The 26,941-nt window shown below is 33.9% G+C and overlaps 1 protein-coding gene across 4 annotated transcripts in view; it reads right to left on the reverse strand.

Annotated features, from left to right (window-relative positions):
• The window catches only part of LOC105224622 (platelet binding protein GspB), a 174,879-nt gene that overhangs the window by 48,363 nt on the left and 99,575 nt on the right, over positions 1 to 26,941 (reverse strand). For 2 of the 4 annotated variants that reach the window (XM_049453973.1, XM_049453974.1), the window contains one exon: positions 16,136 to 16,204. The gene's annotated coding sequence lies outside the window, so the exon portion shown is untranslated. Of the gene's footprint in view, positions 1 to 16,135; positions 16,205 to 22,662; positions 25,142 to 26,941 lie in introns of those variants that run through there. The other 2 variants (XR_007422437.1, XM_049453972.1) reach the window with 2 other exon arrangements.

The raw sequence follows: 26,941 nt of genomic DNA on the forward strand, positions 1-26,941 counted from the left end.
ATAGCCGAGTTTACAATACAGCGCGCCAGTTTTTCGATTATTATATATTTACATAACCGAATAATGACCTTTCACCGAGCATTTCTCCACCTCAAAACAACCGAGTTTTAATCAAATCACAAGCATTAACTGAGATCGATTGCAACCCCAGGTTGCCTGAGTGTCTGCCATGCGCGTGTAATCTTATCAATAATATTGACAAAGTGAGCACACAACAACAACAACAACAACTTTTGTGACATTGCCACGCTGATTATTATATAACTTTGCAAATAAACAAAGTGCAAACGAACAATAAATAAATAAAGTGTATTGGGATCAATGAAATAACGTTGAAATTGGTGAAATTGCTGTCAACATTTGAATTTCACAAACATACACACACAACTTTAGGTTCATAAATTAGTCAGTATTTGCGCCGTCATCGGAGCAATGAACAGGTGATATGCCTGTCGCTTGTCACGAATGCACATTTATTAGCAGAATGTAGAAGCTTCTATATCCACCCATATATAAATATGTATGTGTGTGAATACTAACTCGAGTGAAGCATTTATGACTCAAGCATTTTCATAATACACTCAGAAATTAGAAATTATCATGTAAGTGATGTTGAGTGGTTTCCGCTTGTGGAAAAAAGGTATAAATAATTTATAAGTTCTGCTATTTACACACGTACTTAGGAAACTCAATAAACTACTGATAATAGTTGTTATGTGAATAGATTGATGCTTAGCTAATGCTCGTGTCCGTCTTGTTGATTTGAAGCGTTCAGAATTCATATAAGTGGAAAGTCAGCTGACTGTGCTACATTAGACATAAATCACTTGCGCAAAATTGTTCGGTAATATTGCGAATTGTATGTGAAACTCGTCACGTGAGAGGGTAAACAAATAATGCAATCGAAGTAAAGCGCTCTAAAGTGAAAAATATAGTTTCAAGTTTGATACCGGGAACCACAGCTAACTGCACATTAGATAAATAATATTTATTAATATACTCAAATAGAACAGTAAAATTTTGGTCACGATATTTCTAAGCATTTTAAACCGATAAGAAGTGGTCAGATAGCGACATTAATCTATTATGTAATAATTTTGAGGTTAGTTTGGTGAGCGTGCTTATCAAATTCGTCAAATTTGGAACTAAACATATGCTGACCACTGCTTTTTGGCGTGTTTCTGTATATCAGATAATTAAATGGATAGAGTTGCCTACCTTTAGGCGCGCCAACGATTGTGGAAAATGTCGAATAAATGTAGTCTAAGGCAAGTGTCATGAGTTAAGTGGGTATAAAGTTATTTTTCAACGAAAATATATGTATATATAAAGCGAAAACAACTTGATCAATTCGCCTAGGCTCAATTTAAGCTAAATTTTTCGAAAATGAAGCTGATCTATATTACAAAAAAAATGTATTTTTTGGATTGAACATAATAGCGAATTGAACTGATTATTGTTTGTCAAATAAAATTAAAATAAATTTCTATCAAACGAAGTCTCATAGCGAGAATATACCAAAATGTGTTGCATACACTTCGGCGTACATAAATGATAATGTCAAAAAGATATAGTTTTGTAAACAATATCTTGTTTTCAATAAAAAGTATACAAAATATTGATTAAATTTTAAGAAAACGCATATTTTTTATTGACAATTGCTCAATTAAAGCATATCAAGCAGACCATAACTGGTTCATTTACTACATATATATTATTATACCAACATGTTTATATGCTCCAAATGGCATAATTATGCATACAGCCATACTACATACACGCCTATTTTCCATGCTAATAAATGAGTATGCATGCAAATGTGACAACAATGCAAGGCGCTTACAAATATGGGTCTTGTCGGCAACGAGTATTCAATGTAAATTTCTATTTCTAAATTGAGTAACTCCGCCACACCCCAACAGGCTTCGTTATCATTCATTAAAGCGACATTAGTTATCTCACGTTTTTTCCATTTTTTTCCGAACGAAGTGACAAACTGCGCAACACGCCGAGCGGCGGCAAATGCGTTTTGATCGAAGTAGAAAATAATAAATAATAATAAATATGATACGCAAATTATTGCAATACTCGTATATAAAACGCGTATATATGTGTGGGTATGTGTGAATAGCTATGGTATAGAAAAGCTCGAGTATTCAAGAAATGCAAATGTAAGCACTGGTTGGCCTTTAAAGAACAAACAAAGAAAGAAAAAGTAATGTGAATGTACATACTTATAAAGCGAAAGGCAGTTAGAGGCAGAAGTCAGTGTGAAATATTGATTATGGTGATCATCAAGTATTTACCATATATATAAACTGATTAAAAACATATATAGTACATATATGTATGCATATAGATTATATGCAACAACACCAAACAGTAGCAATAAACAACCAATAAAAAAATCTTTAAATATTTTAGCGTGAAAATTAATAGATGTGACACCGATTAGCATATCATTTAATTAATTTAAAAATAATTTCATTATTAAGAAAACAAATATCATTATTCGAACACGAAAGGGCCTCATTAAAGCGTTGGGGGGTTCACATTTTAGCGGTGATCAGATAAGCCTAATCAGTCGATAAAGTTATATTAGTTCTCTCTTTCTTCAGACTGGATAAGGAAGCGAAGCAAATGGGTCTAGTAGTGAACGAGGGCAAGACGAAGTATCTCCTGTCCTCAAACAAACAGTCGTCGCAATCGCGTCACTTTTGACAGTCATAACTTCGAAGTCGTAGATAATTTCGACTATCTTGGAACCAACAACAACGTCTGCTTCGAAATAGAACGCAAAATAACTCTTGCCAACAAGTGCTACTTTGGACTGAGTAGGCAATTGAGAAGTAAATCCCTCTCACGACGAACAAAGACCAAGCTTTGCCAGTCATTCATCATCCCCTGCTGTAGATGACAACATTTGATAGGTCAGCGTCACGAGTTTTCAAGAGAAGTAGGTCATGTCGTTCGTAGGGATGAAAATCGTAGAGCCCACCGGGGGAAGCAGAGGAAGACCTCCATTCCACCTCCAGTCCACTATGAGGACTATAGTCTGGATAAACTCATATTATATGAGAAAGAAGAAATAAAAAAAAATTTCTTATTAAACTGAAAGTTTTCCGAGTATTTTTTTAATATTTTTTATTATTGCACCTCTTAGCTAGAAATTCTTACAACCACACCCATTTTTGTGTGTATTTTGTAGCCATTCAAGGAAAATTCTAAATTAAACACACTTAATATCACTTTCCTTCGCCTTGCCGTATTGATAATGCCATAAGGACACGCCCTTGATAGCACGGCCAAGTAACTATGCCGTCAGCACGCTCGGGCCCCGCTACACTCTTCGCGAGCAAACACACTGCAACGAAGAGCCTAGCTGAAGGATTTGCACGCGCCAAATGCAATGACCTTGAGCTGTGTGCATTTTCGCTCTGCTCTGCCGCTTTACAGTTATTTGTAGAAAAATGCATAGCAATGCATGCATTGTTGTTGTAGCCCATTGTGCGCACCTTGCATTTTTAGGGCACATGTTTTATTATCGACTTTTATTGTTCGTTACACAGCCAGCAATTTGCATTGCCACAGTGGAGATAGCGAAAACAAATATAAAAAATAATAATGAAAATATGAAAAAAGAAAATACGGAAAAAGTGAAAATAATTGTTGTTAAAATGTGTGGAAATGTGTGATTGTAAAAAAATACGAGGGTTGCCTTTTATATTTCGCGAGTTGGCAAGACTATTGTAACAAGCTGGTAACGCACTTGTGAGTAAAGTTTGACATTTTTGATGGTATAAATACTCAGAACGCTATTTGTGTTTTTTTACAGTAACTTAAAATATTCTTCTCGACCAAAAATTGGCATTAGATCGTGAACATTTTCGCGCGTTTATTTTTTACAACTTTCGACATGGATTAACTCAGTAATAGTCCATCGATGAACTCAATCCAAATTTTGGCGATGAAGCTCCATCAAGGACCAGTTTATCTATGGTATGATGAATTCCGTCGAAGAGTGTAAATCTCCAACTCCAAGACGAATTTCGGGAAGGTTGTTAAAAATCAGTTGTTATTTCGGAAACTATTGGTGCTCTGCGCAAACTGATATGCAAGCTCGAATGGCTAATTTGGAACACCTTATTTTCAAAGCCAATATTCTTGAACTCGGAAAAAAACACGGCTCTGTCTTGTTGCTTTAGATACATTTTCATATTGCAACGAGTATTTTTTAGCGGCCGACTAACAAGAGAACGGACCACTCGAAACAAATTAATAATAAAAAATAATATATAAAATAATGATGGCCTATTTCCGCCAATGATACACGCTCAGTTCTTGCACTCATCGATTGTAATCTTGTTTGTGTCATTGTTGACATGTACATATGTATGTATGTATGTATATCTTTGGACGTTGGCATGACTTTGCTCTTTAATAATATTGATAATTTTAATTAGAAAGTATAATGAAATTTTATCGAAGGGCATCGTAATTAAAAAGTATGGAAAATATGAAAGCAAAAATATGAAAAATAAAAAATAATGAATAAAGGTCTAAGCATATTTATATAGGCATACCCGTATGCAAATGTCTAGGTTATGAGAAATAATAAGTTAGCAGATAGACGGCACTATTTGAAATTTTCATCTCGTCAGTGACGACCGTTATCGCGTCATGATAACCAACTATTTAATGCCTGAAACTGAAGCATATTGATCTCGGTGACATTTGATATCAACAAGACGTCGCCACTTCCCACACATCGCATCTATCAATGGATTTATTGAGAGAACACTTTGGTGAGCAGATAGATTCACGTTTTGGGCCGATCGATTGGCCATCAAGATCGTGTGACATTATACCGTTGACTATTTTCTGTGAAGATATGTAAAGTCTAACGTCTATGTAGACAATGCCGCTTCGATTCAGGTCTTGGAGCAAAACATCACGTGTCATTCGCCAGTTACAGGTCCAAATGCTTGAACGAGTCATCGAAAATTGAACTCAACGGATGAACCAACTGAGACATAGTCGTGGCCAACATTTGAAAGAGATAAATTTCAAAAAATATATGACAAAGAATTTGTTTTCGAATGTTAATAAACATTTCTGATTAAATTGGAAGTTTCTGTGTTTTTTTTTTTAAAGTAGGGAACCTCGAAATGCATCACGCTTTACAATTTTTAAACCAATCGAAGTCTAAATTTTCTTCTTCTTCTTTACTGGCGTAGACACCGCTTACGCGATTATAGCCGAGTCAACAACAGCAAATCTAAATTTTACCAAAACAAAAAAACCTATTTTTTGGAAAAGCCGCCATTTTGTCAAAAATTAAAATTTAAACTAATCCGATGGCTTTAAGGTAGTCCAAAAAGTTTCAAAATAAAGTGCCGACTTTTAAATAATATCATATTCTGTAAATACATATACATATATATTTTTTTGTTTTTTAATTAAATAAATTTCCTTTTAAAAATGAATGCACAAAAACATTTTTCCTGGTTTTTCCCTTAAATTTTATGAAAAGTGATCTAATTGAGTTAAACTACGATAAATCAACTAACTAGTTACTCGTTAATTCAAAACTAGTATAATTTATGAGGCACGTGGCTAAATAATTTAGTTAAAGCAAAATCGGTTTGCACAGCAACAAAACAAACTATATACATAGGTATGTAAAGTATATATAAGTACTTGTAGTCACATATATACATATGTATATGTGAGAATTATAAGATATGTGCACTGCATGTGGCTCACGTAGCACACGCGCTTTGTAGTTGTTGTCACATGCACGTGGTGCATACCTTGTTCTGATGTTTTTCATACTTTTTACATTCTATAAGCATGTACTTATTTTCTTTATCTGTTTATGCACTTGCCAATTTGCACCATACGCCCGTATATTTATGTATATATATATACATATGTATGTATATTATATTTATGTGCACCACTTCCGTGCGGATTCTAGTTTAATTTTATTTCTTGTGTGTTGGCGTTTTACACTTCAGCTGTTGTTGGTGAGCAAACGTCATTGTCGCTGTCACAACGATGGCCATTTTGAGGAGAAGCTGACTAATGCCTTCAATTTAATGTCATATTACACACGTTTATTAATATTTATGCGAATGCATCAAGTTGTTATGGATGTATATGCCAAATAAAAGATAATATTCCACCATTAATCAAATCAAAAATGAAAAAAAAATTATACGCATATAACTTTATAATACCTTCAAATAGTTTATAAATTGTGATAAATCGAAGTGTTAAATTTTTTTTTTTTTTTAATGAAGTCTTAAAAAATACGTTGATTGATAACCAATTGATAAAATAATACTCTGCGGTAAATTTTTAGTTTACGTTAATTATGTAAAAGAATTTCTTAGAGATAAAGTTGTCTACCAGCTGTTAAAGTCATACGTATGTGATAACGCCTTTCTTTAATATCCTTTCGACACTTGAAGACGGATTAAAAAGTTACCTGAATCATGTGAATTGATTGCGTTAGATTACTTTCGACGTATTCATCGCACGCTGCGTCTATTCGGTCGACATAACCCCCTAGCAAAGTCGATAATTCGAGCAACCATGGATCGGTTTTGCCCTACGTTTACTCTAGTGGATATAAAGCGCATACCCGAAGACGCCGTTCGCACCGAAAACACTATTGCTGCTGTGGAAATCGAAAAAGACTCGAATAAGTTCATTCGCCTTCTCTCTCACAAATTGGAGCTGTGCCCATCCACTTTATGGATGATGGTCAGCGGGCTTACAAAATCCAACGCGTGCAAGAATTAAAGCCGAACAATCATAAAAAGCTCGTCGAACATTCAGTCCAAAACTTGCCATCTCATTCTCGATTCCGACTTTGGCTAGGAAATTTCGTTCAGCGATGAAGCTTAATCTTGGATGTCTTGACACGTTAATAAACAAAATTGTCACATTTGTAGTGAAGGTAATGCCCAAAGCATTGTTAAGGTCCTGTTACAATCTCAAAAAGTTACTGTTTGGTATGCTTTATGAACAGAAGGAATCATTGGTCTATAATTATTCAAAAATTAAGTCGTCAATAATGTTACAGTCAATGAAAAATACACTATAGAACAATAATTAAGGACTTTTTGGTGCTGCCTGAATTGGAGAACGCTGATGCGGATGACCTTTGGTTCTAAAAAGACGTCGCTACAACAAACTTTGTTGAACACATTTTCTTGCGTCGTGAACCTCTGGCGTGGTCTCCAAAATCGTGCGATTCAACACGCCGAACTATTTTTTGCTGGGTTATTTGAAGTTACGTACATAAGAGTATGCAGCCATCTGTCGAGAAGGAATCCTGATTAAGCTAACCAGAACTTATATTATAAAGACATTGAGGAATCGTCTCTGAGTGTGCTAGAAATAGTGGTGCGAAATTGGAACTTCAAAACACATAGTCGAGGCGGTCTTATGACCGAAATATGGCTGAAATGCACGAATAACTAAAAAAATGTTCATTCTAATAATCCAAAACAGTGACAATTTCCTGCATTTGCAGCACCAAATAGAAATTAGTTCGGACAGCACTTTAGGTCACTATCGAAAATTGTACAGAACTTCTAAGAGAAGTCGCAATTATTCGCTATTTTATTGAAGAAATTTTTACTGGGACCTTTTCTCCCTTCTTCATGCTCTTCAGTTCTAATGTACATATACATATGTATTGTATACATAATATATGCGAGTCTCATATTTTGCTCAAACATTTTACGCAAACCAAAACAAAATAAAATATGATTAGAAATATAATGGAAGTATTAAAATAATATAATATGATTTCCAAATAAAACACGCCCACACGGACCCCGAATGCATATGATGTACATACGTATTTATGTATACTATATACTCGTATAATATCGTTTCGTAATTGCATCATTATTAACGAAGCTTCACACGATCGAAAAATCACTACTCGCTTCTAGTTCAAGGTCAGCCTCGTGTCAGCTGCAGCGAAGAACATAAAAACATATACGAGTTATTTATATACAAGTATACATACATGCATATATTGTATATGTACATATGTATATGCTAAGTATTCTTTTATAATGACCAGCAGGATTTAAAGCACAGTATGTGCTTGAAATGTATATATACATACATATATGTGTGTATGTATGCATTGAATTGCGTTTTATCGCAACACGAGTAATTATGTATTGCGGAATCACCGAAATTATTTCACACCAAACAAACAAAATTCGAAAACTTCTAAACGACATGCGAACCAAGGCCAACGAGTGTCATTCACACCAAACTGCGACTCTCTAAGTACTGTATTGTGCGGATCTGTATGACGGCGATGTGGTGCAGTGGAGCAGCAGTGGAGCGCTGCTGTCCGCAAGTTAAGCAAAAATAGAACGCGATTATGTCGATGGCAGCAAATTTGCATGCATATAAATATGCATATGTGTATAGGTGTATATGTGTGTTTTAGTTGTCGGAACAAGTGTTTTTGTATGCTGATACATATGAACTAATAATAATTCTAAGAAATATATGTACATATACATACAGGCAGGTACATATATAAAAATAAATTAAATGAGAAAGTTGTAAATTGTGTATATAGTATATATATGTATGTATGTATGTACTTGTTCGCAACTTCTTATAAACACTTCGGTTTTCGCTAATCTTTTAAAGTCCCATAAAATATACCGTAATTTATGCTAGCAAAGCCGTTAAATAAAATTCACAGAGCACACTGCTGTGTGAGAGAGGGGGTGTGTGTGAGCAAGCGCAACGCTGAAATGCAAAATAATGAAATACGATCATCATAATGGCGATATTGAAGAAGGTTAAGGCATTATTCTAATGGGCCAGTAGAGTCAATAGCAGCTCAAGGTTAAGCAACAAAATTTAGTACGCTAACGTTTGCTTTCGTCATCAGCCGCTGCTACTGCTGCTCTTCCTCTTCCACTTATTTATCGCATAATGAAGCTTTATTTTGCTTGTTATAATTACTCACACATTCATATATACATACATACACATGTATATACATACATACATACATAACATTAGCACATATTTGCCTACAAAACGCTCTTTTGCTACTGTGCGCTCTTCACATTTCTTATTGTGTATGGTTTTTTTCTAAAAAAAATGATTTTATTTATTATCTTTTCACATTTTATTTTTCTAAACCCATTTCAGCATTCTTCGCGCGTGCAGTTGGCCTCCAAGCAAAACAGAAAAAATCTTCACATATTAGAATTTGCTTTCAAATATTCATAAATTTCTCACAAACACACACACAAACCACTGCATGCGCTTACTCTCATTGGCGCTGGCGCTGCCGCAGCTCGTCTGTCGCGGCGATCAGCTGTTGGCGCAACGCGCACGTTTCGCTGTCATATGTTCATAGCCACTTCCACACCTCTACTTTTTCACCTATACTTTTTTGCTTTGCTTTTGCTTTTAACTGTTATTGTTGCTTGTGCCTTTTCAACTGCTCGGTTTGCTTTAAATTTTTTTGTCGTCGTCGCAGCAATCTATTATTCTAAGCGGGCTGTCAGTTTTGCTGCGCACTCATCAAATAGATAAAAACAAGCATTCCGCTCTGACAGCGGTTTGTTAGTGTGTGTGTGTGTGTGTGTGTGTGTGTGGGAGACGTTTTGCCATCAGCTGATCGCCACAGGCGCAGAGAATTATTCAATTTATTTGCATGTAAATTAGCTACAAATTTAGCGCATTCACGGTACGGAATGTGCATGGATTATGGATTTTTGCGAGCAAATAACATTGGTTTGTTTAGAAAATATTGACAGTTCGCGCACGTAATGCGTTTCACTAGCACTATTCGGGCTACACGCGTTCGTTACGGACAGGCATACGTATTTACTTACACATAATATAAATCAAAAACAGAGAGGAGAGAAAGAAGAGCATAATTATATGGCAGCAACGGTGGCAAACCTCAACCACAAGACGGTGGGCCCACAGGCTAATAGCTCACATCCACAAGTGGATATTTAGATAACATGGGGACCTGGATTTCCACCTGTCTCAAATATTAAGCGGACATGGGTCCTTCAGAGGCTATCCATAATATTGTATATTAATTTCAAAATGCTGTCAGTCCGTATTGTTCGATGTGTTCGGAGTCCATAGAAGACTATCCAGCTATCTAGTAGTAAAACACACAAGAATACGGAAGCACAGACCCGCTCCCAATCTACCGATAGCAGTTATTGGGTGTCTTTCCTTGCTAGCTCATCAGCTTTACAATTTCCTGCGATTCCGCTATGGCATGGTACCCAGTCTTAGAACAAAAACACTCTATGCTATTGATAGCGATGTTAAGCACTTCTACACCAACCCTGAACGCACTTAATGAGTTCAAAGCTAGTATTGCCGCTTTGCTATATGAGTGGATGGTCTCTTCTCAAAAGGAGGCTGCTACAACTTCGGCTTGGAAAACACTGAAATAGTCAGGAAGTCTGAAGCTGAAGTTGATAGAGAGCTCCTAAAATAGATTTTGCCTTGCAAAAATTTGTAAACAATAACGATTTTTTTAAGAATATTATCTTTACCGATGAGCCTCACTTTCTTCTGAATGGTGCAGTAAATAAACAAACCTAAATTGAAAGTTTGGTGTGGTTTTTGGTCGGATGGCATCGTTGGTCCGTACTTCTTTTGAAATATCCCGAACAGGGTAGGTTTCTCAATAGAAACCTATAAAAAAAATTTATATATGTATTATATTTTGTTTATAAAAAAAGTCCAAAAAACTAAATGTAAATATTATTGAAAATTTGAGAAAAAATCATAAAGAATGGGTCGGCATGAGATATGAATCTGAAACTTTGTACACGTTCTTTTCACTTCAAAAGGCTGCTCATTTGTCATTACCGTCCATATCGGACTATTATAACTCATAGCTGTCATACAAACGGAACAATCGGAATGAAGTTCTTGTATGAAAAACTTGTTTATTTGATGAGATAACTTCACGAAATTTGGTATGGATTATTGTGAAAGATCGAAGTTCGATCTGCGAACAAATTTTCCAGATCGGACTATTATAACTTATAGCTGCCATACAAACGGAACAATCGGAATGAAGTTCTTGTATGAAAAACTTGTTTACTTGATGAGATAACTTCACGAAATTTGGTATGGATTATTGTGAAAGATCAAAGTTCGATCTGCGAACAAATTTTCCAGATCGGACTATTATAACTTATAGCTGTCATACAAACGGAACAATCGTAATGAAGTTCTTGTATGAAAAACTTGCTTATTTGATGAGATAACTTTACGAAATTTGATATGGATTATTGTCTAAGACCAAGGTGCGATCCGCGAAAAAAAATTTCAGATCGGACCACTATAACATATAGCTGTCATACAAACTGAGCGAACCAAATCAATTTCTTGCAAAGAAAACTTTATCTATGAAGGCTATTTATTACATCTACGGTGACGCCGAAGTCAACTTTTTTCTTGTTACTAAACACTTGACACAATGCAGCGAATTATTGAGTTATCATTCAATCATAGATTCACATTAAGCATTTCATTAATTGTCAAATTATCGCGTCAAAACAGATAAAAGCTGCTTATGTGGCAATTTGGAAACATTCTAAAGCCACTTAAAAAGTTTTGCAAAAACATAACAACTACAACAAACAAAAATGCAAAAGTAAAACACACGAATGTCGCGTAAAATATTGCACAATATACATAAGTATTGGGAAAAATAATGACGCGTGTTGCATTTGAAATAAATGAAATGACAATGTCGCGGCGACCTTCACACGCTAACAAATGCATGCACAAAAGCAAAGGTGATGAGACGAAAAGCAAAAAACAAAAAAACAAGAAATGCGAAAATCAACGTGAATGCAATAAAACGTGTTTGAAAAAGGTTAGACAAAACAAATTTGCCATGATATGCTAAGAGTAATGCATAAATATTTGCACTTTAAATGCGATTAACAATTCTCACAGTGTAAGCTTAGTGAAATGTCCGTATGTCAGCTTTGAATAGACACGAGCTTATAAATACGTAATAAACGTGGAAATTTTGCAGCTATAAATGTATGTATATGTGCACGACTACATAGAAAACGATGTCTGTGCACCATGGCGTATGAGTGATTTAACTGCGGTAATTGCGTACTTAAGTACCGTAGTACTTATTATGCCAATTGAAAGTTTGATTTGCTACACTTTAGCAACTTTTACTAGTGTGTAAGTTTGACTCTGTAAGTATTTATCTAAATACATATGTAAGTTTGGATGGATGGAAGTATATTACTTTGGATATATGTAGGTAGGTACGAAGTATGCAAGTTCGTATATTAGTCTGTAATTATATCACGGACGGCTTATATTAAATTTGCCGCGATGTTTGTAACACTCAAAAAGGCAAAGTTGAGGACCCTATAAAGTGTATATACATAAATACATATGTATATGTGAGCAGCGTGACGAGCTGATATGATTTCGCCAGGTCAGTCTGTCCTTCGGTACATACGCGAACTAGCCTCTTAGTTTTAGAGATATCGACCTGAAATTTTGCACAACTACTTTTCTCAGCAAGAAGTTGCTTATTTGTCGGAACCATTGTTATCAGATAAATATAGCATATAGCGGCCATACAAACTGACCGATAGAACTCAAGGCCTTGTATGGCAGACTTTTTTATACGGCAAGATATGTGCACGAAATTTAGCACAGATTATTATCTGAGACTTCGCTACAATTTCCGAAAAAATTGTGCATATCGGATAACTATAGCATATAGCTGTCATACAAACTTACCCTTTACGCTTAAGTCGTTGTATGAAAAACTGTTTTATTCGGCAAGGTATCTGCTCGAAATGTAGCACAGTTTACTATCTGCGACTCCGCTACAATATCCGAAGAAATTGTGCAGATCGGACAACTATAACATATAGCTGTCGTACAAAATGACCGTTCAAAATCACGATAAATATCTTTTTATACACTTTTCTGCTAAAAAAATGCACATTTGAAGAGTATTATGTATTATTTTATTTTTTTAAGCAAAGACGTATGTAGGTATGTACATAAGTTTCATTGAAGTATGTATGTTTTTACTTAAGTATGCATATGTTTTATAATTTTGCTCATTTTGCGCATTCCTAGCGATTACACAATGGCAATGTGTCTGCCATTGATAACTCTTGCTCTTGATTTGCAAATGTTTTACACTTATCATAATTACATACATACATACTTACATACGTTAATTGCAGGCACAGACAACCATTGCAGGTATTGAAAAAATGTTTCAAAGACGAGAAATTTGTTAAATCATCCGTCGAGTAGCGAGCTTGTGAGTGAAATTTCAGTTTTTCAGCGTGTAATTAATGTAATCGTGCGTGTGTGTGCATAAATTTTAATATTTTATACGCTGTTGCTTATTTTTACAGCATATTCATACACATTTATACATATGTATGTATTTGATATCAGTACATACCTAAGTATGTATGTATATAAGTAGTAGATATGTCTAAACAATTGTGCGACCACTTCTCTTTTAACTGATTTATGCCTTATGTGGCATTATGCCAACAACAATAGCAACAACTACTAGCCCTACCAAAGAAATGTAGACGACGGTGACGACGGCGACCTTCGCACGAGCTTAAGTTTAGAGAACAGAAGAGAAAACCAAAAGTGTATAAAATCAAATAAAACAAGACAGGAAATTGCTTGGCACAAGCAAAATGTGAAATACAATATGCGAGTACAAACGGTGCACATACACATACATACGTATATATGTATGTATGTACTTAAGTAGACAGCGTGTGTACGTAGTAAGCGCTCATTTTCAATTTGTGGGAGCGGTTGGTGGTGTGAGCTTTGTGTTGTATTGTTTAAATTAGCCAATCCATCTATACAACCAATTTAATTTAATTAAATGCATGATTGGGATTTTTTTCTTTTTCAATAGCAAAACAAATTAAGAAAAATAACTTCATGGACAATAAAATAGTTTGCAATGGAATAGTAACATGTTATATTCGAAAATTTCAAAATAACAAAAAAAAAACAAAAAAAAAAACAAAAAAAAAAACAAAAAAAAAAAAATAAATAAAAATTAATTTGATGAAAGGAAATCGAAGTAAATGAATGTAATGATTAGAAGGTTTTTGTAATTATTGAAGTTTTTACTTCTGGAATTTGTAATTGTAATTGTTTTTTGTTATTTTTATTGTTAATATTGTTTGTTAATATTGAATATCAGGAAAGTACCAGAAAGTTGGTCTATACATACATATGTATGTATGTACATATGTATTATTCACCGACCATCGTTTTGCGAACATCGACGATAAATAAAGATAAATTCATCGGTAGTGGTGGGTCCACGGGTACCAGAACATAAGGAGCTTTCGAAAAAGGAGCGTTACCTAATGAACCTGCTCTTATCGGCGAGATAGATGCCGTTCATCGCTTTCCGTGATTCACAAGACGTGATCTGTATCGACAACTGTAGAAGGGAAAACGGTCTGAGAGGTCTCCTCTGCCGAATTGAAGAAAAAATGGTCTAATTTGGCGATAAAGCCTAAAGAACAGTCGAATAACAGTCGAAAAACTGAACGTCACCTTATGAACCTGCTCTTATCGGCGAGACAGATACCGACTATCGGTTTCCGGGATTCACAAGACGTTATTTAAATCGACTAAAGGGGAAATGGTCGCAGAGGTCACATGTGCTGAATGAAGTTTTCCCCCTCTAAATGTCCGTTTCGACGACGAATCGAATATAATGCTTTGCCGATATCGGGTAACTATAGCATATACATATGTACATATGTATGTAGCTGTCATACAAATAAACAATCGAAGTCAAGTCCTTTTATGGAAAACTTTTTTCTTTGAGAACTTTTTTTACGAAATTTAACATAGATTGTTATCCAAAGCATCCTGACAAGCTGTAAAGGGTTTTACAGCTCCGGTGTAACCGAAGCTAACGTTTCACATTTTTTTGTTTTTGCAGACGGCCCTAAGGTTCGAGTTTATTTTGATAATAGTTATTTCTTTGCGTTGGATAATTTCTTTACGGACGAAACTAAAGTTTCATTGGGCATCTACAAAAACAAAATTACCTTCAGAAATGCTGGTCACCCTAATACTTACATACATACATAGAATTACTTGTAAATAAGAGAGCATAAGAATTTTTATGCTGCGCCATCATGCTTCTAACTACTAGCAATACAAAAACTATGGGCACGTGAAAGAATAAAAAAAATAAACACTTACATACATACATACATACATATGTACATACATACACGAATACACAAATATGTATGTATTGTATATCATTTATGTACTTGCACATATATTATATATTATTGTACGCCAACGCGTGCGCAAAGCTTTGAGGAAATTGCCAAGTTTCTATGGAAGCTGTTGGGCGCTTATGACATTACGTCATTTTATTGGCAGCAGCATGCAAAAGCCCACACTGCGCATCCCCAAAACCCCAACAGAACCACAAACATATATACAAACAAACATACATTCTTGAAAGTATTAAAATATGTCGCCATATAAATGCTGCAAACAGCCCACTGCTAGAAATAGGGGAGACGTACTATACATACCTACGTATAGTTTACATACATACATATGTACGTATGTATGCATGTACCTAAATTTATCACGCCCTCATAACGTGTCCCGCCCCAACTACGTAATGCGATGAGGAATTCAAACATTTTATTTGCGCTTTAAATTCAGTTTGGTTGTTTTTGTTGCTGTATGACGAAATATCAGAAGTAAATCAGCTGCTAGCCACACACACACACATGCTATTCATATATAAATACATATGTTTATGCAATATGAATGTACACAAAGCCAAAAATGTCGAAAAACTAGCGATCAACAGTGGTGAATGGCGTTTTTGTTTTTGTTTTCGTTTATTTGTTTATTTTTTTGGCAACGACGCCAAAAGCCAAAGAAAGCTCAATTACAAGTTTTAAGGTGAAATTTCTATGCACACACACATGAACATACATATGTATGTATGAATGTAGGCATGTGGGTGTATGATTTATGTTGTTTGTATTTAGGTCGCACTTACCCGTTAGTTGTTGTTGTGTATGAATAACGCCATGTTGTATTGAAATTTGTTCATAAATAATAAATTAAACTGTAACGAGAAGAATTAATATGAAATTAATTAATTTTGATTAGCGCAAAGTGGAAAGGAATTGTTTGAGAAATTAAATTAATTGAAAATTTTAAGGCTCAAGAGTTACATACATACATATCGTCACCTGAAATGCAAAATAACGTATCATCAAAAAATTCGGAATTGAGTGTCTTATTGATTACGCTTCACTACTTCAAATTATATACATAATATTACATATGTTCAACATTTTCTGGTTCTGCGGTCATATATAAACCAGTTTTAACCAATATTAATATTTTGTTTCACTCATGTTCCATTTTATTCCGTGTTTCATTCATGCCACTGTAAATTTCTGAAAATGTTGTTACGTTAATTTGCATTTCAGGTGACGATATGTACATAAGTATGTAGTAGCTTAGATAGAACATATAGTATTTATATAAGTATGTACATATATGTATATACAGTGCAGTACCTTTTGTAAATATAATAGTATTCTCAAACAATTTTCCAAAGAACCTTCAAAAAAATTACAGATGATTTCATGTCATATAAATATTTATAATAATAGCAAAGCAGATCAACTTTTATTGAAGTCGACATTTTTCGGTTCACTTGAGGACTTATAAGTCCAATTAAGTGAAAATATATTTTTTAAACAAATTAAAAAAATTTTAATCAAAAATATGGACTCAAAAAATACGACTAATTTATCTAAGTTTTTACAGGGGAGATATAGGAAGTAAAAAAAACTAAATTATTAGAAAAATAATAAAAATAAGTAAAATGATAATAAGAAGAATTAATAAATATTAAAAAACTCATAAAAACAAAAAATAAAAATAGACAAATATTGAAGTAAAAAGTAAGGAAAAACTACTGATAAGGGGGAAAAATATTAAACAAAAATCTATGTAAAAAATAAAATAAAAAATAACAAAAAAATTTAAATATCGAAATTTTAAAAAATACTAATAATAATCAATAATAGTATATGTATATTATAATAAAATACTAATAAAAACAAAATAAAACGTTTAAAAATATTAAAGAACCAATATAACCATGAAATAAAAAATAAATACAAATAGTAATTTTGTACAACATTTTTTATGAAATATAATAAAATTAAAAATATATATAAAAACTAGAGGACCCGCCCAAGTTTTACTGTGGCTGTTACATAGGTAGTACTACTAATACCATCTACATATATGATTTCTATTAGTTAGATTATAAATATTATTTAAGGAATAATCGGTGAAGCAACTTGTGTTAGTTTACAAAAAAATGAATCATAAAGAATTTCGTGCGTTAAGAAAGAATTGGTTTTTGGGGTAAAAATACTATTGAATTTGGGCTGTGCATCAGTGAAATCAATCGAGTCCAATCGATTGTCAGCCCAGTGGACTGCATATTAAGAAACGGTTCTCAAGCGTGAAAAGACAAAAAAATCGGGTGGCAAGGTTATGGCATCAGTCTTTTGGGATGCCCGTGTATATTATTCATCGAATGATAAATGAGCCAGTTTTAATTCATTGCATTGTGTGTGTTTGTATTCATCGTTCCCGTTTAAATATTGCATTGCTCTGTGCAATGCTTCGAAAAGATTTCTGTATATCTCAAATTTTAATAGACCTTTTTATCAACACTTCAGTTATGCCACTATTTTTTATACCAGACCTTTTGCAATTGTAAACTGCCTGTCAAGATACCCCCTCCAATAGTTAGCAGGTATGAAAAAAATATTATAGCTACCCATAGATGTATTGAGTGACCCAATTTATTACTTAAGAACGAACAACTCTGTCTACAATATGAAAACTTGATCTACAGATGTCGCCTTTTACTTTGGCATCGTTTTGTTTAATGCACGTTTACGCCAATTTAAGGTTTGAATATTGCGATAGTAGCGCCATCCATCGGTCAAACATAATCCGTATAGAATATAAAGAAATTAAATTAAAAATATTAAAAAAAATATACAAACAAAAAATAAATGAATAAATAATAAAAGATAAGTAATCATTGAAGTAAAAAATTAGGAAAAACTATTAATAATGGTAAAAAATTATTAAACAAAAAAGTAAACAAAAATCCATTTAAACAATATTTTAAAAATTGATAAAGAGAAAAAATAAATAAAAAAAAAATAAAAAAATAATAAATATTAAAAAACTTTAATAAAAATCAAAAAAAAAAAAAAAACAAAAAATAAATAAAAATAAAAAAACAAAAAACATAAATAAAAATAAAAAAAACAAAAAAAATAAATAAAAATTTAGAAACAAAAAAAATTAATACATAAAAATTAAAAAAAAAACGCAAAAAAAAAATATCTACAAAAAAGTATGTACTTTATTTTTCAATAAAATATTTAAAAATAAACAAAAAAGGTTAAGATACATACATATGTATAATACCGTTAAAATGTGCATTTTTTATAGCATAAAGCAGAACAAAAAAATCTTTATCTTGATTTTGAAAGATCAGTTTATATAGCAACTACTATGCTTTAATGATGGGGTAGATTGCATTTGATAAATGCCAAATTTCGTGAAGATAATTCGTCAAAAGAAAAAATTTCCCTAGTAAAAACTTGATTGCTAACGTACAGTTTATATGGCAAGTATTTGCTATAGTGGTCCGATAACTGCGGTACCGACAAATGAGCAGCTTCTTAGAGGGAAATGTACATTTGCAAAAACTCAACTACTGACAGACGGATAGACGAATGATAAATCGAATCATATCGTCACACTGATCATTTATTTGTAAATACATATGTATGTATGTATATTTTATAGGTTCTTCGACGTCTATTGTGGGTGTTAAATAAAAAATGACATAACATAATAACACAAAACTTTTGCACGCTTAAAAACAAAATTAAAGACATACATACACATGTATGCACATATGCACATATCTCCGCACGTTTGTATATTCATACATACTGGTACATATGCCAGTAAAAATATCGCAAGCAAGCATTTTATAAACAAACTCAAACCTACAGTCTTGATAACAACACACTTCGCAGTCATAACATTCGTCTGCGTATACATACATACATACAGACACATAACACATTTATATTGATTCGTATGTACAACTAAGGCACTGCTGCGGAGTATTTCTCCCTACAACTGTGTCAGCTACAATAGCACTGCGCAAAAGAAGGCATGGCCAAAGGGTACTAAGCAAAGGTACAAAAACAAAGCCAAACAAATAGAAAGAGAACAGAGCTAACAAAACAGAGAGCCGAGAAAAAGGCCAAACTTAAAAGGAAGGAAGGAAAGCAGAAAAAACAAACAAACGCCAAAATAAAGAACCGAAAACCAGATTCATAAACAAAATAAACGCAAACACAAAAGCAAACAAAGGTCTGAAACGCGTATGAAATCTGAAAGGCAAAAACAGAAAAAAAAAAATAAAAAAGCAATAGTTAAGCGCAGACAGTTTGTGAATATAGAAGACAGGCCGTTGGCCGAAACGAGTCAGGCAAAATGCAAACGGAAAGACAAAGAAAAAGCAAATCAAAAAGAATATAAAAGAAATCAACAACGCAAAAAAGGAAAACGTTGCGAGGGTACGCAAATGCAAAACGAGTATTTCAAGTCAAGAGTCCACATACAATTATACCAGACATACATACATATGTATGCACATACAAGTGCGTTTGTACTTTTGTGTGAATACGAGGTATACATATGTATGTATGTATATACACTTTTCTGCTTATATGGATGTATGTATGTTTGTATGTATTTGCTATGCCTGCCCCTCAATCATGAACGGCAGACAACAAATGTGTGTCAATTATTTTGAATTTTCCACTTCAATCCGCCTCATAGCGAGCGCTAGGACAGAGTCTAGCAGAAAACAGGCTCACTGATAGCAAACATTTATTTGCATACAGACATACAAACATACACATATGCATTAATAGACAAAAAGTTTAGGTCGCTTTGGAAACACAAGCGAAATCCTTTAGGGCCAGTGCGAATAATGTTGAGCAGGCTGTTGATAAGAGAGCGAAAACGAGTTGGGGGTGGTGTGGTGGGGCTTTAAGGAGTGCGCATTGACATTGAGCGAGCGAATACAAAGAAAAATATGCATATACATACATACATACATATAGTATCAAAAGTCTACAGGATTGTATGGGCGTGTAAAGCCCTAGGTGCTGAAAAATCAAAAATAATTTTTTTTTATTATAAAATACTGTCAATTAGACTTTAAAACTACCAAGCAAGCATATGTGCACACATGCTCAGAATCCGTGATGACTTTTTCACAAACTGCTGATAATGAACTCTGAATACTGCCAAAGCCATATGAACGCTCTCAATGCGCACTGGCTATTTTTAGGTGGTGTAGAGGCAGAAGAAATAATTGCAAGCAAATGGAATAAAATTGAATGTGTAATTTTGCCTGTTTCTTTTGCTGGTTGCATTTAGCACGGGTCAGCATACTGATATTTATCTCTATACTGCCTGCTAGACATGACAAAAACACACATACAGATAATTATGTATATGTATGCGGTATGTATGTATGTGTGATGGCATTACTTTTATCAGCACTGTGAACCACCAAAGATAAAAAAGAAAGAACGGAACGCGTAGAAAATTCAGAGTGTAAAAAGGGCAACGCAAAAGTCATTCCGAAAATATTAAAATTCAGGAAATTTATACATTTAGCGTCCGATAAAGTCTTTGAAAAACTAAAATAAATCGCTATTACCTTGACATAAACAAGGTGAGAATTAAAATTTTGTATAGAGAAAATTAAAATTGCAGTACACAAATTTTCATTATTTTATTTCATAAAGTTCATTGAGCGAAAATTCACAAAAAAGTGGTAGATTACTACAAAGTCCTCTCTCTGCCGCTCTTTTACTCTTAGGTATAAGAGATTTTGACAGTTTCGCAGCTTAACTGATTTTGACGTTCATATGTCTGACATATCATGGCGTATTAAAATACATAACTTCTTGTCTTCATTAACTGTAGAAGTGGAAGGTTTTGTTTAGAATTACTTGACTGTTAGTTATTGATCTTCGAAATCTATCAATCTAACCTATCTTAAATGGACAACAAGTTTAATTTCTTGAGTGACAGCTACGAAACAGCTGATATGGTGAAATACACTGACAATCGATGGCAGAAAGTTTGACAGATCGTTTCATTTACATATACATACATATGTACATATGTACATAGGCTGCTATACATATATATTTCTGGACTAGGCAACACTAAGTGTTGCCAGGTGCAATCTGACATTTCCATTGGAAAGTTTGACATTTTTTAGCATAACATCACTCAGAACATTTTGTCATTTAATCGTGAATTGTTTTATTTACAGGGAATTAAAAAATTCATCTCGGCCAAAAAATGGAATTAACTCGTGAACATTTTCGTGCGATCATTTTTCACAACTTTCGACGTGGATTATCACGACAAGAGTGCATCGATGAACTAAAATCTTTGTATGGCTATGAAGCACCATCCTATAGCACTGTAAAAACTGGTACAACGAATTCAATCGTGACCGACGCTCGCTCAAAGACGAATTCCGTGAAGGTCGTCCAAAAACAGCCGTTGTGCCAGAAAATATCGATGCCGTACGTAAACTGATAATGCAAGACCGTCATGTAACATACCTTCAGATAGAGGCATGCCTATGCATTTCTCCCACCAGCATACATTCGAAATTGCATGAACACCTGGCCGTAAAAAAGGTTTGTTCTCGTTGGATCCCGCACAATTTGACAATCGCTCAAAAAAAGGTTCGTGTGGATTGGTGTAAAGAAATGCTGAAAAAAATTTGTCTCAAAATGACAGCTAAAAGCAGCTGATATGGTGAAATACATAGGTAACTGATGACGGGCATGAGTTTCGGAGTGCACACCTCAAACCTTAAACGCGTTTTTCTCAAAACACACTTTTTTAAACTGGCGGACATGATTCCGGTCGAACCACTCAAATGATTTGCTTAATTTTTTTTTAATGTTCACAAAACGCCTGGCTATCGTCCCTATATTTTTTATAATTTATTGACAATGTTATAATAATATGGGTTTTTGTGTTTCAGATGATCCAAACATGAGAAAACGCATCTCATTCACCCAGCCATTTCTCCGACAGATGTCATCAAAAAAATCCGAAAAAACTTGTTTATACACTCCACGATATACCTCATGATATGTGAAAAAAGTTCTATTGTAGAATAAAAATTTCTATGAAAAAAAGGTAAAAAAAAAAACAGGTCAGATTATCCTACTGACCCCTTAAGATTTTATAAAATTATTTTTATGCAACCAAATGACAACTCTTACCACACTGTCTGCAAAATCATTCAAATAAAGTAGAAATGGGCTCTCATAACTGATAAATAAAATAACTTACAGCTTGTAACGATATCAAAAATAAAATAATATTAATTGAAAATTCCAATATACACACCAATGGTTGTTGCCGTTGAAAACAGTTTCTATTAGCACAATCTTTATATAACAATATTTGCCACAATTTTTTATGATTTATTTATTAGATTTTTTTTTGTAAATTATTTTACTTTCATATAACAGAAAATTACACAGCTGTCACGAATAATACAAACACTATTCACTGTTGTTGCTTTTGTTGTTGTCGTTGAAACACAGATGATCGCCGTTGACGCTTTGAGTTTTCTATTGCATCACACAACACACACAAATCGATATACAGGTATGGAAGGTAATAGGAAAATCCAAAGCGTAGCTGTTATAAACTGAATTTATTTGCACTAGAACGCTTAAAACATTCTCACGATTATTTGAAACTTGATTTTGGCGTTTATGTGAAGCTATTATACACGAAACACTTGATTCTCAACACGAATGCCTATTAGAACCTTCATGTGATCGCATTGAAGGATACTAAAAGGTTATATTTGCTGCAATTGTTTTTATTGTAGATAATGATCGATGCTTTCTGTTGTATCGTACTTTCACAATTTTTTCTTTGTTTAATATAATGTATTTTCAAATTCTGCAATTTATTGGCACTTATATTGGTTTTTTGTTGATAATTATATTTGTGGTTGTTGGTACTGCAAATAGTGAACGTTTGTGTCCGTCTTAATCTAAACTTTGCCTTCGCTTTTTGACGCAGATAAATTTCCATTAGTTTTTTGTCTGCCGAGCCAATGAAGCTGCCAACTCAACGTTTGTAGGAAACAATAATGTCTATGCACGTACGTTTGTATATGTAGCTATGTAAACAACGAATGTCACAACTTTACAGTTCAAATGTAGATAACCGACTGATGACTGAGTTCAGCGCTAACGTGCAGACAAGTCGTCAGCTGTTCGGTGCCTGACTGGTTTTGTATTATTTCAACTTGTGTTGTTGTTGTCTGTATGTACATAAATGTTTATTTTTTAATTTTATTTCACTAGACACTGAAGATAATTTTCCGACCGAATCCAACGCGCGACTGAACGTCCAAACGTCAACTGATGTGCGAGCAGCGCAAAAAAGCGAATGTTTCTCGACAATATAGTATAGACAATTCGTAATCAAGCTGGCAGCGAGCACATATCTAGCTACGTATTTGGCTAGAGAGCGAGCTGTACCTAGTGACAGACTCGACTGACCGTCAGGCAGAATACATAAATGCCGTCCGTGGAAAGGCAGAAAACTCACAAGTTATTTATATACACACATACGTGTATATAGACATATATATCTACTGCTATGTATTATTGCATGTACACACACTCACGACAGCGCTGGCTTGTCGATAAATTTTACAACAACAAAACTGGTCTGCCTATGTGCTGATCGCGCTGCGGCTTTAATGCTGCTGTCAGCTGAGTGTTATGCGAAAATATGGTGTAGTTTAGAAAAGATTGTGGCGTATGCGGTTGAGACAGCAAAATTCAATGATTTTTTATTAATTTTTTATTTTATAATTATTTTAAATTTAACTTTTTACTTGCTGTGTGACACACCTCCTTCGTATATTGCATGCGAGTAACGCGACTCTCACTTTACACTTATTTACGGTATGTTATCACACTGCTCTATCGACTGCACTGCACTGTCACTGTTACCGTACGCTGCGCTGCTGGCGTCGCTACTGTTTCTTCACTGCACTGAATTTGCTTTGTGAACTACTAAATTGGTGTCGCACACTAAATTGCAATTGAATTTTGCTACGTTTTCAGCGATTTCCTTTCGAACGTGTATCACAAATCAAAATCGAATTGAGCATAAACAAGTAACTGACACAAATAGACGTACAAACTCACGATCTCACACATTCAGCATTTCAAGCGTCTAGAAATTGTGTATTATGGTTTGTTGCTGGCGTATCACTTTTACGCTTTTATGTTTATTTTTGTATTTGTTTTTGTAGTCCAAGTTAGCTTATAGAGGGAGCAATGCAAAGCACACGGTATGTGTGTATGTAGAAGTTGAAAGAAGTTGGCGAGTCAACGAATTCGCATAGCTGCGGAAGATGAACTGCTGTTGTGCAGGCACTTTTTATTTCGGAAATCCAGCAATCAACCGACCGACGAACTGATTATATCTGCCGTTTGCTTTGTACATACATATACAAATGTGTGTATGTAAGTATTTCTTTCTTGCGTTATATTTATAAAGTGTGCTATGAACTGGTGGCGTGCGCTTTCAATCTGCGAATTCTCAACAGCGAACTCCTTGCACCGCATACAGCCAATACTTTAGCAGGCAGCTACACACAAACACACACCGTGTATTCGTCACTTCACGACTGCTCTGCTCTGCACTTCTCCAACACTACAAAAGGTACACTGCACTGCACTGTTCTGTTCACTCACTCACTCACTGCAAACTCAGCTGCTTCTTTCGACTGCAACTCTGGTCGCTGGTCAACGATGTTGTCACTAGCGTTGTATCTGTTCGACTGAATTCCAAACGCAACACATTGACTTTCTAAACAGCTGAGCGAGACCAAAGTCAAGCCAGTAGGAAAATTTACTTACATATGTACATACATATATTACACATGTATACAGCCAAACAACGCAATAAATTGTACTTACCATACATATGTATGTATGTATATATAGCACTTGAACTGAAAAGTAAAACCAAACGCAATTACAATAAAAAAATAGCCAACAAAAGGCGATATAAACATATACACACATTCAGACGTACCTAAGTACATATGTATGTATGTACAGGGAACGTGAAAATCTTTTTATACAAGTCGCAGACGCAGAGAGACTGGTTTTGAAAGAGAAATGCAATAAAAGGCAATACAAGAGCGCGCATTGAGCGCGCACGACTACAATTGCGAAATGATAATTTTAGACGACGACATTTTGATATGACAGAGGCGTCTCTAATATATTGTTATTATTAGAAGGGATTATTTTATTATTATTTTTTTATGAATTATCATAAAATTATGTAGGAAATATTATTATTATTTTTTGACTACAAATACTCAATAAAACAACAAATAAAATATACAATAATTTTAATATCTTTTTACCTCGCTATAGATACTTTTATTGCGTACTATTCGTGAGTATAAATCTGTTTAACTGAATTTTAAATATAAAATTGATTATTTGAAGATTAAAAACATAAAATAAATGTTGTGAATTAAAGCTTCTTCCATTTTGAATTCTCTCCTTTATGTTCTATGTATGTATGTATATATCTCTGATCAGTGTTACGAATTTTATAATACAACAATTTTACATACATTCAGGGGTTTCATGGGTTTAAGTTCATCCGAGTAATAGTTTCGGAGATACAGCCTTGGGAACTTGTGCACTCGAAATACTATTCTCAAAGACTTGGACGAAGAACTTTTTTTCGTTTACAACTATTTGGAAAAAAAAATGTCGCGAAATTTTCATTTATTTATTCTCCCAACGCGAGCGTATTTCTTTTCCGAAGGGTCACCGGAAATGGCGTCCCAATGACCGAGTTTAAAATATTTTTTTCCAAAATTTCAGAAATTCCTTGTTAACAGTGTATGTCTGTAACAATAAAAAAATTTCATGAAATATTTTTTTTTTTTTTATGAAAATAACATTATTGAAAAAACTGTTTTTAACCGAGGAAACCCATGTAACCCCTTGAACAAGTGTAAACATTTATGATTTTATTATTTTACGATGGGTTATGAAAAGTCGTAGGTCCCCTAAGTATGTTTGGGACATAAAAAGATACGTTTTCACCAAATTATTTTAAATATCTTTTTTTTCTTTGTACAAATAAAAATATGAAACCCCAAAAGGTTAAATGTTAATTGTTTTTAACTCTTAAAATATCAACCAAGCTTCTCCCGTTTCGCCCCCCGCTTTTATGCTGGTCTGAACATATTTTTTTAACTTATTCTTTTGGAATAAAATTCTTGTAATTTTTTTGAAATTCGTTCTAAAAAAGCTGGGTAACAAAAATTGTAACGAAATTTCAAAGCATGGCTTTTAATAATATACTTTTTTTAACTATTAATATACACTTTACTATAGCTCATATACATATTCTAAGACGATTTTTATCAAGACAGAAATATACTCGAAAGATTGCTATAGTGTCGACATGATTATAATTCAAAAGTACAACTAAAAAATAAACCTTTCAATACCAATTAACAAACTGTTAGTATTAATAATCTATCGAGAGTTAAGAGAGCAATGTTGGTTTTAATGTTTTGAAATTCCTCAAAGAAAGCAGCTGCAGGCAAAAACAA

Source organism: Bactrocera dorsalis, chromosome 3 (assembly GCF_023373825.1).
Source record: "Bactrocera dorsalis isolate Fly_Bdor chromosome 3, ASM2337382v1, whole genome shotgun sequence".
NCBI lineage: Eukaryota > Metazoa > Arthropoda > Insecta > Diptera > Tephritidae > Bactrocera > Bactrocera dorsalis.